The sequence below is a fragment of the Chenopodium quinoa genome, unplaced genomic scaffold (genome assembly GCF_001683475.1).
Source record: "Chenopodium quinoa cultivar QQ74 unplaced genomic scaffold, ASM168347v1, whole genome shotgun sequence".
NCBI lineage: Eukaryota > Viridiplantae > Streptophyta > Magnoliopsida > Caryophyllales > Amaranthaceae > Chenopodium > Chenopodium quinoa.
The window spans coordinates 135,526-144,685 of record NW_018744988.1 but is presented as its reverse complement, the minus strand read 5'-3'; the positions used below and the strand labels follow the sequence as shown (position 1 = coordinate 144,685).

At 33.7% G+C, this 9,160-nt stretch overlaps 1 long non-coding RNA gene across 1 annotated transcript; it reads right to left on the bottom strand.

Annotated features, from left to right (window-relative positions):
* Positions 1 to 5,915: 5,915 nt before the first annotated feature.
* On the bottom strand, positions 5,916 to 8,716 carry LOC110706540. Its single transcript, XR_002508371.1, has 2 exons — positions 8,010 to 8,716; positions 5,916 to 6,226 (listed from the first exon to the last, which is right to left on the bottom strand). It is a non-coding gene; the product is annotated as an uncharacterized LOC110706540 (long non-coding RNA).
* Positions 8,717 to 9,160: the final 444 nt, after the last annotated feature.

Below are 9,160 nucleotides of genomic sequence, written 5' to 3'. Positions count from 1 at the left end.
TGGACGCCACCATATTTAAGTGTATGATCACAATGGGGTTAAAGTTTGGGATAATGCTTGAAATATTCCCTACACACGGGTATTCACGTGGTAAACAAATTCATTTGCCACAAATATTAACATGGCTTATAAATTATTTGCCACACATTCTACTGTTGCTAATAAACATTGTTGCCACTTATTATCGTGGCCAATAAGCTTATTTGCCACAAATCTTATATTTTGCATTTTTATTGCCCAATTTGATCAACATACACAGTACATATATACAAATAAACTTGTATATTTTCATTAATAACAGATTGTAAATTTACACTTTTCATCCCAAAAAAATGAAAAAAAAAATACAAGTATTCAACTAAAGTACACTATAGTTGGAAGTTGGAGCGCACTAGCAACAATAGGCATAGAAGAAGCAATGTCCAACACAACAGCAGCAACTAACTACAACAACAGCGGGAAATCCTGAAGCGTCTTAAACACCTTGCTTTCTCTAACTAGTACACTACACAACATGAACTTCTTTGATTTCAGCCAGCATCTGCTTTCTTCTTTTCGAGATTTTGTCGTTATAACCTACAAGTCCAAAGTTTAATTCACTGCACTTTCAAAAGAAGCATATTTTATTTCAAAAAAATAAAAAAAAAATATTAGCCAATGTAACAGAGCTTGCTCAAGGGGAGCATATAGCACACAAAGAAAGAAAGTCCGATCCAAAGTACACTTCCATACAAAAAGATTGGCTAGAGCTTGAGCTCCTCCAATGTGTGATTTCAAAAAGTACACTGCTTTCAAGACTTGCATTAACTACGCAATTATAAGTTCTAGAACTAATGCCACATATCGAAAAGAAATAGCCTTTTTATACCCGAAAATCCGACACAAATCAGACATTCTTACTTGTATTCCTACGAGTTTGTTGTATCAAAAACAGATAGAACATCAGAGTACACTAATTGCACCTTGGTAAAAGATCTGCAGTATATGAAAATGCAGAAATAAACCTAGCGTTCAAAAGTTTTAAGTCACGTTAAGAAAATAATAGTAAGAAAATAAGAGAAACTATATGAGCACTTTAAAACCACGCATAATTCTGTGATTGCAATAGACTAGGTTGTGGATATTTCAGGAAAAAAAAAACCAAGAAATTGCTATGCTTTAAAGAAGTGTTGGTATTAGATTTTATCCGAACCGTACAGGATCATGAAGAGAAAAAAATGAGCAAGAAAGATGGCTATAACAGTGATAATATTGGGGCAGAAAAAAGGGAGCAGAGTGTGTGCGGTGTAGCTGAGAAAGAATGTTAGTGAGGTGGGTCTAATTAAGGAAAACATATGACATTGCAGTAAACATAATCAAGGAAAAAACAATCATGCACATACACTCATACGGAAAGAGACAGAAAATAAAAGAGAGGGAGGAAGGGAGGGAGGGAGAGATAGAGAGAGAGGAAGATAAATAAGTTTCAAAGTAGAATAGCTCAATTAACAAGTGCAATTAAATTATCAATGCCCACATAACATAACATCAGCCACAGAAATATTAAAACCCAGAAAATTAAACCAAAACCCACATAATTTGAACTCAAAACATATAAACACATATTAACTAAGAACAATTGCACAAAAAAACCCACAAATTTATCGAAAAATATGAAAAAAAAAAAAATCAACAGCAAAAACACAACGAAATCATTTCAGTATGTGTGAAGGAACATTGAGGTAGTGTCAGCAAGCAATAAACTTTCAAGCTAAGAGAGAGTGTATTTTTAAATTTGGGAACCAAAGAACAAAGTCAGAATGCAAGCTTCCTAATTGTATAAGCAACTGAAGATAGTGGAAAGAATAATGAAGATATATTATATGAGAAACTCGGAACTACTTTAGTGAGAAAGAATATGATGGAGATAGAACACAAATAGATTAACCTTGTTATTGTAAACTATCCCTAGAATGACACAAGCCCTCAATTAGAAACTTATTAAAACTTTCAGCAGATGGACCGTAATCTCAGCATACAATTGATTAACAGAATGAATTAAAGTTATAAGTTAGTGTTCAGTAAAGAAGACATGATCATGTTGCAATTAAACAGAGACACATGACTCAAGGATATCCAATGCTTCAGAGTACCGCTCAGTAGCTATGTATCTAAAATTTCATCAAACCAACTGCATACATAAGCACAAAGAAGGAAGCAAACAAACAAGGACTGTAGGATAGTAGGATATGCATTATCACCATCTCCATCATATGGTATGCATTAGCAATAATTGATTTTTTAATGAAGAGAGAAGGAAAAAATCACTAATATAAGTCTGGCTCAAGTATCAATAGTATGGGGAAGACTGTAGGATAGCAAGCAGCGGAGAGGGAAAGGCAGCAACCAGTAAGAGAGGGGGGAGAAACACTAGGAAGCACTCACAACAAGCAGGGGAGGGGGAAAGGCAATGGCAATGGCAGGCAGCAGGGAGGAAAGAAAAAATGAAAAGAAAAAAAAAAAGATTAAAGTCCATGACTCCAAGTGAAACTTAATTGCACTAATCATAGGGCAGCAGACAGGGGAGGGGGAAAGGCAATGGCAGCCAGCAGGGAGGAAAGAAAAAATGAAAATAAATAAATAAATAAAATTAGAAAAGTGTCATTAATCATCAATAGTTCATTAACTGATTGATAGGAAAGAATAAACATAACATATTTAAATTATAAACTAAGTTACATAACAAAATTTTGCTACAAAACAAGCAAAAAATTGTCTCAAGTTACAGAGCATATGCTTGTACTCTCAGATTTGGACTCGAATCGGACTCCATCGGACTTTTCGCAGAGTCCAAGTCCGATCCACCTCTGTAGGGAATATTTCAAGCATTACCCCAAACTTGAACCCCACTGTGATCATACACTTAAGCATGGTGGCGTCCAAAGGGAAGGAAGCTAGAGCAAAAGAGTCGCCAACAAGTTTTAGAAACTTGTAAACCGTTCACAGGATGAAGGTTACACCCCTTAACGATCCAGGAGATCGTTAACTCCAATATGTCTGGAACCAAGACTAGAAGTTCGGGGATGAGGGTACAAATTCAATCTAAAAGAGAAAGAACTTGCCCTAATAATAGGCCTCTACTTTATTCTTCTCGTATTCATGTGCGCTTTCTGACTAACATGCAATCATTAGGTTTACCCTAAACCTGTTTAATCTATGTTGGTTGAATATTAATACACAAATAAATCTATTTTTGGCAATCACTTGAATTATAATCAAATTAACCTAAACAAGATTATTAATTATTTTATTAAGCGTGATTACAAGTACCAATTCCCTTTAAACATACATAAAAGACGTGATCAAACAATAACAATAATAATACATCAAGCAACATGATTATAATCATAATAATAATAATCATCATAAATCATTATCATCATGTTTAAGCATAATAATAGCAAGATCCTAGGCATGATACTAACAAGATTAATAACAAACCCTGGCATGTCACTAAACATTAAAGATTGAAGCTTTAGCCCTGACATGATACTAACATGCTATCAATAAAGACAATAAAAGGCATCACAGAAATCATAATTGATATTATATTCTTTACCCAAAACATGATACTAGGAACTTATAAAACATCCTAACATGATACTAGGAATCAAAATAACAATCTAAACATGATTTCTATATCATAATATCAATTAAACAATTAAAGCACTTACTTGGATGCCTCGTATCTCTTTCTAATAACAAAATACACACGTTAGTAACTTCAAGGAAAATATAAAGCCAACAATTAAATTAAATAATGGAAATAAAGATTAGGGATCAAACCCTCAGAAATAAAACATTTCACGTCTAGGGCGAAGGCAACTTCGAACTTTGCTAGGTGTGTCTAGATCTTGTGAATGTGGAATTTTGTATTTGAGAAAAGGCTAGTTTAGAAAAGAGAGAGAGAATATCAAGAATTTCTTGATGAGAGTTGGTGATTGAAAACAGAGGTTTTAGGAGGCTATTTATAAAGAAAATAGCCGGAATATGATAAAAAAGAATCAGAGTTTTGAAAAGAATAAAACACGACGCTGTCGCCTTACAAACCTCTGTCGCCAAACGACAGACGTGTCACCGTAGCGTCAGGCCTGTCGCTAGGCGACAGCCTGTAGTGCGGCGCTGCAGTCAATTTTTCCACGCGTTTTCATATTTTGATAAAATTAAAGCGTACGAAGGGTAAAACTGTAATTTCCTTTAAAAGACTTCTTTTAATCTAAATAAAACTCTTAAAACTCAATTACCAATGCTAATCAAATTATGATTCAAAGAACCTTTTAGAAGATTCTTGAAGACTATAATCAATCCTAATTTCATTAGGAATGATAAATCATAATAGGCCCTCCTCTAGATCATTGGGCCGCTTATAAAGATCAAACCGGGCCTAGTTTAGTAACTTGGTCATAACTTCCTCATTATTCATCGGAATTGGGCTTATAATATATCGTTGGAAAGATTTTTTCGAGCCCAATCCAACTACACTAATATTGGACCCTTGTTATGGACCAAACTAAACTGGATTGGCTATTTTCGTAAAATAGGTTTTCAAAAATAGAGAGAAAGAAAAGAAATAAAACTAACCGCAACACTAGACTTTCCACACTTTCACTTCATTTGATTATGATTCGACGTGAAAGGTATTCATCACTGGGTTTGGTTTTGGGGAGACATAAATGGGTGTCTACGGAAGCTCCCAATTTAACTGAGTTTGGAGAAACGCAAGTTTTGAAAACAAAAGTCAAAGTATCGATAGGTACGGAGAATGATTCAGAATTTTGTAACAGTGTAAAAAGAAGTGCTTCGAATCATTTCTATATGACTCAGACCTGTTCTAATAAAGTCGAGGCATTTTGAATTGTTTGTTGACACGAAAAAATTCAGGAAAAACCTCTGAAATTATTTCAATATTAGACCTTGGACATATAATAGTTCCAAATCGAATCTCTTTAGAAAGATGATCTTTTGTCTCATGGTAGCTTGCTCCAGTCCCCTTACGATACTTTCGTTATTGGGTTAGCCATACAATTTACATGTTTCTAGCGATTCACATGGCATCATCAAATGATACAAGTCTTAGATAAGAATCTGCAACGCACTAGAACGCCCTTATTGATGATCCTTTACTCCGACAGTATCTAGGGTTCCTCGAACAATGTGATATCAAACACCGGGTAAATCCTTAACCCTTCCCCCTCTTACTAAGACTACGAAATCTTCTTGTAAATGATCCTAAATCACTCTTCTAATGTCGATTCCTGCAAACTAGCGTTAGTTAAAACAGATAAAAGAGTTAAAGAAACGCGTATCTTGCACCGTCGAGCACACGTCTCTAGGAGTAACTGATTGTTGCATTGTTGTTGTGACAACCTTCCACAAGCTAGGGAATGCTATCTTGCTGCTTTGACGATCTTCCTCAAGGTAGGGGATACCGCCTGAAGACTACTACACTCATAACCGCCTCCATTTCCGCTATGATAATCATCTCTATGTGAATTCGACCCTACTTACCCTATTACATTATTAAATGGTTTTCTCTGGAGCATCAAGTAAAACTTGATGCTGATGAGCAACGCAGCCCCTAAATGTGCAAATTGACTTGTCACTAGTGGAAAAATAGCTATCCGTAACGGGCAACAGACGTTACGTATGCTGCCGTTACATATAGGATATGTTTTTGGTAACGGACAATTTGACTGCCCGTTACAAATAACCCGTTATTTGTAACAGACTGTTTGACTGCGCATTATGAAAAACACGTTATTTGTAGCGGGCATTTATCTGCCCGTTACGAATACAATTGAACCCAGATTAAAAAAAATGTAGGAAGTTATACCTGCTAGTCTACTATGATGCCAAAGTTTGATTACTATTATAAATATTCAATAATAATAAATGTAAAATTTAATTAGTACAACTTTCACAAATGTCCAAATTGACTTTACAATAACTTCCTAACATGAGTCAAAAGCTACTACATAAATAATACTCTGTAATACTACATGAAAATTTAAACAAGTGTTCTATTACATATTAGACTAAGAACTTGAATAATCTTATAAATCCTCATACAGCTCTGGTGCCATGTACTCTGGTGTACCCAGTATTGAGTGCGCTACATGGCTCTCACCCACTATTGCTGCTAAGCCAAAGTCACCGATTTTCACCAGCATAAACGAGCAGCAACAACCTAGTCAATGGAAACACAAACTAACAGGAAGTAAATTTAAGATTCGTTACATCAAAGGTTACATAACAGGCCAATAATTTGACTCAATAGTCTCAATTAACCCCAAATCAATAGTACATAACGGACAAATTAATGAAGAAATTATGGTATAGTTTTTTAATTCGATGAGTTTTCTACGCATGTGCTATATGCCATTGGATCATAATTTAGATAACAGGTTCGATAGTGGTTATTTCAATCCATTCACAATTCACAAAATTCATTGAACAGCTGACAACTATGAAACAATGGTCATGAGGAATGAGCAGTCAGAATAAAATTTTAAGAGACAGGATCACAGGATAGAAATTATTACATATTATCCATATTGCTTATTTAACAATTACAAAATTGAAACTAACTCATTGAAAGAAGATTAATAAGCATATTTTTAGACATAAAATCCCAATTCACAACCAGAAACAAAACGTTTAGCTTTATTCAACTAAAAATAAGAATTATCAAACAAAACATTAGCCAAAAAATCTCAAACACCACAAAAAATCCCAAAATAAGCATGAAAAAACGCATTCCACATCATTCACATCAATGTATTCAATCCCCCACTTCACAAAAAGTGAATCATGCTACACAACTACATCATAAAGAGAGTACCATGAGCAAAAGACGAAAAATCGGGCAAGAATTGGACAATCAGCTAAACTCTAGCGTATTAGGTGAACAACCCAATCACCCACTTTGTCTAAAACCAATCATATTCTCATAGAACAAAAATTCAAATCAAAGAGACAAAAAAAAAATCCCATAAATTGTTACTACCTCAAAATGGCAATCAAATCACTTCCCACAAACTTGAAACTTACAAAACAAAATCGAAAGCTCGACTCAATACAATGACATAAAAGCACAAGCTAATTAACTAAATCACCCCAAATTTTCAATCTCAAAAGCAAAAGAATGAGCAAATACTATCGAAAATTAGTATAATAAAGCAGAAACCTAACAGAGCTAACAAATCATGAACTAAAACAGATTCAATCTACAAAAACACAATCAATTCCAACAAAAACCTAGAACTAAACTTCCACCGAAAAATGCAAACAAAATCAATAACACAAAAAAAAAAAAAAAAAACAACAAATCGATCTACATCTCAAAAGAGAATAATAAGACGAGAAAATCAAGAATAAAATTATACTCCATCCGTTTCATAATGTTAGTCCCACGTGAAATCAATCACATAAAATAACAAAAGAAATATATTTGGAATCTAACATTAAACTACAACATAATTCATAATTGCATAGTTTAAGTAAAGATTTCTTTACTTAGAGTCATGTCATTAATACATAACTTATTAAATCCAAAAAAAATCAAGTTATAAATGAAATATATTCAATATGGGTATATCTTTTAGAAACGCCCGTATGAAACGGAGGGAGTATAAAGAAGCAAAAAATGCATAAATAATTTACAATTACAAAATAATAGAAAATTTCAGACTAAAATTAATAAAAACAGTACAAAATCCCATAAAATCACACCCAGATTTCATGACCAAATTCATACCCACGAAGCTAGAAACCCAGAAATGAAGAAACCCACAAATCCCATGAAATCCCCCACAAACCCTCACAAACATCACCCTCACAAACCCAGAAAGTTAGAAACCCCACCCTCACAAACCCACAAATCCCACGAAATCACCCACAAAATTTAACTAATTTGAGAGTAAAGCAACGAAAATTGAGGAATTTAAATTGAAAAATGTGAAAAGATTAACATGGTGTTGTATGTGGAAGGAGCAACAATGACGACGGCGGCGGCTTGATGTTGAGATGATAGATTTTTTTTTTTTTTTTTTTTGGAAAGAACGAGAGAGTGAGGAAAAGAGAGAGAAAGAGAGATAGAGTGAGAAAGATGAGTGAAAATGAAAGAGGAGAGAGGATAAAGAGAGGGAGGACAAGCTTTGACGACTAAGAGTGAAACCCTAATAAAATAACTAATTGGCTATGGGCTTTGGGCTCCTCTCATGATCAGTTGAACTAAATTATCTGTAACGGGCACAATATGCCTGTTACGAATAATATAATATTTGTAACGGATAGTATTTTTCCCGTTACGAATATTATATATTTGTAACGGCTAGTATTTTTCCCGTTACGAATATTATGTATTTGTAACGGGCGGTATTTTGCCCGGTACAAATATTATATATTTGTAACAGACTCCAATTTTGACCATTGCGGATATATTTAATGTAACGAGCATAGCTTTGCTCGTTACAAATTGCATGTTACGAATGAAAAATTTTCCACTAGTGTGTTCATCACCAAGAACGATGAGAGTGCAATTACGAGAGCGCGACAACTTGAACTTGCAAATGGAATTGAAACAGACATCTTGACCCCGAACAAACACCTACACAAGACACCAATTAAGAGGAGAAAACAAAAAAAAAAAAAAAATTTACGGATTAAGAACTAAAAATTTGAAAACTCATAAAAACTAATCGAGAAATAAAATGTGTTATTAAAATGTAAAATCAAAGAAAACTAAGAAAATTATATGAAAATAATAAAAGAACATATAGAAAAAGAACATAAATCTTATTCTTTTGAGCGCCATAAATTATGCTCATCAATGACATACATGTAAATAATAAAATATTGTGAATCCATTTTAATAAAAAAATGAAGTCCGTTGCTAAATGTGTCAAGATAAAGGGTTTTTTTTTTTCTCCAACAAGTTTAATGACTACTATAAGATTCATTACAAACACATTTATAGCATAATTTTAATTATGGTGTTATAGTTTATTTATAAATGTCAAAACTCTTAAAAGGCTCTCCAACATCATCACATCTTGTGTGCGGTCAGCCCACCAACTATAAAAGAACAAAGTAACTTTTACAATATTGACTAACTTTATAA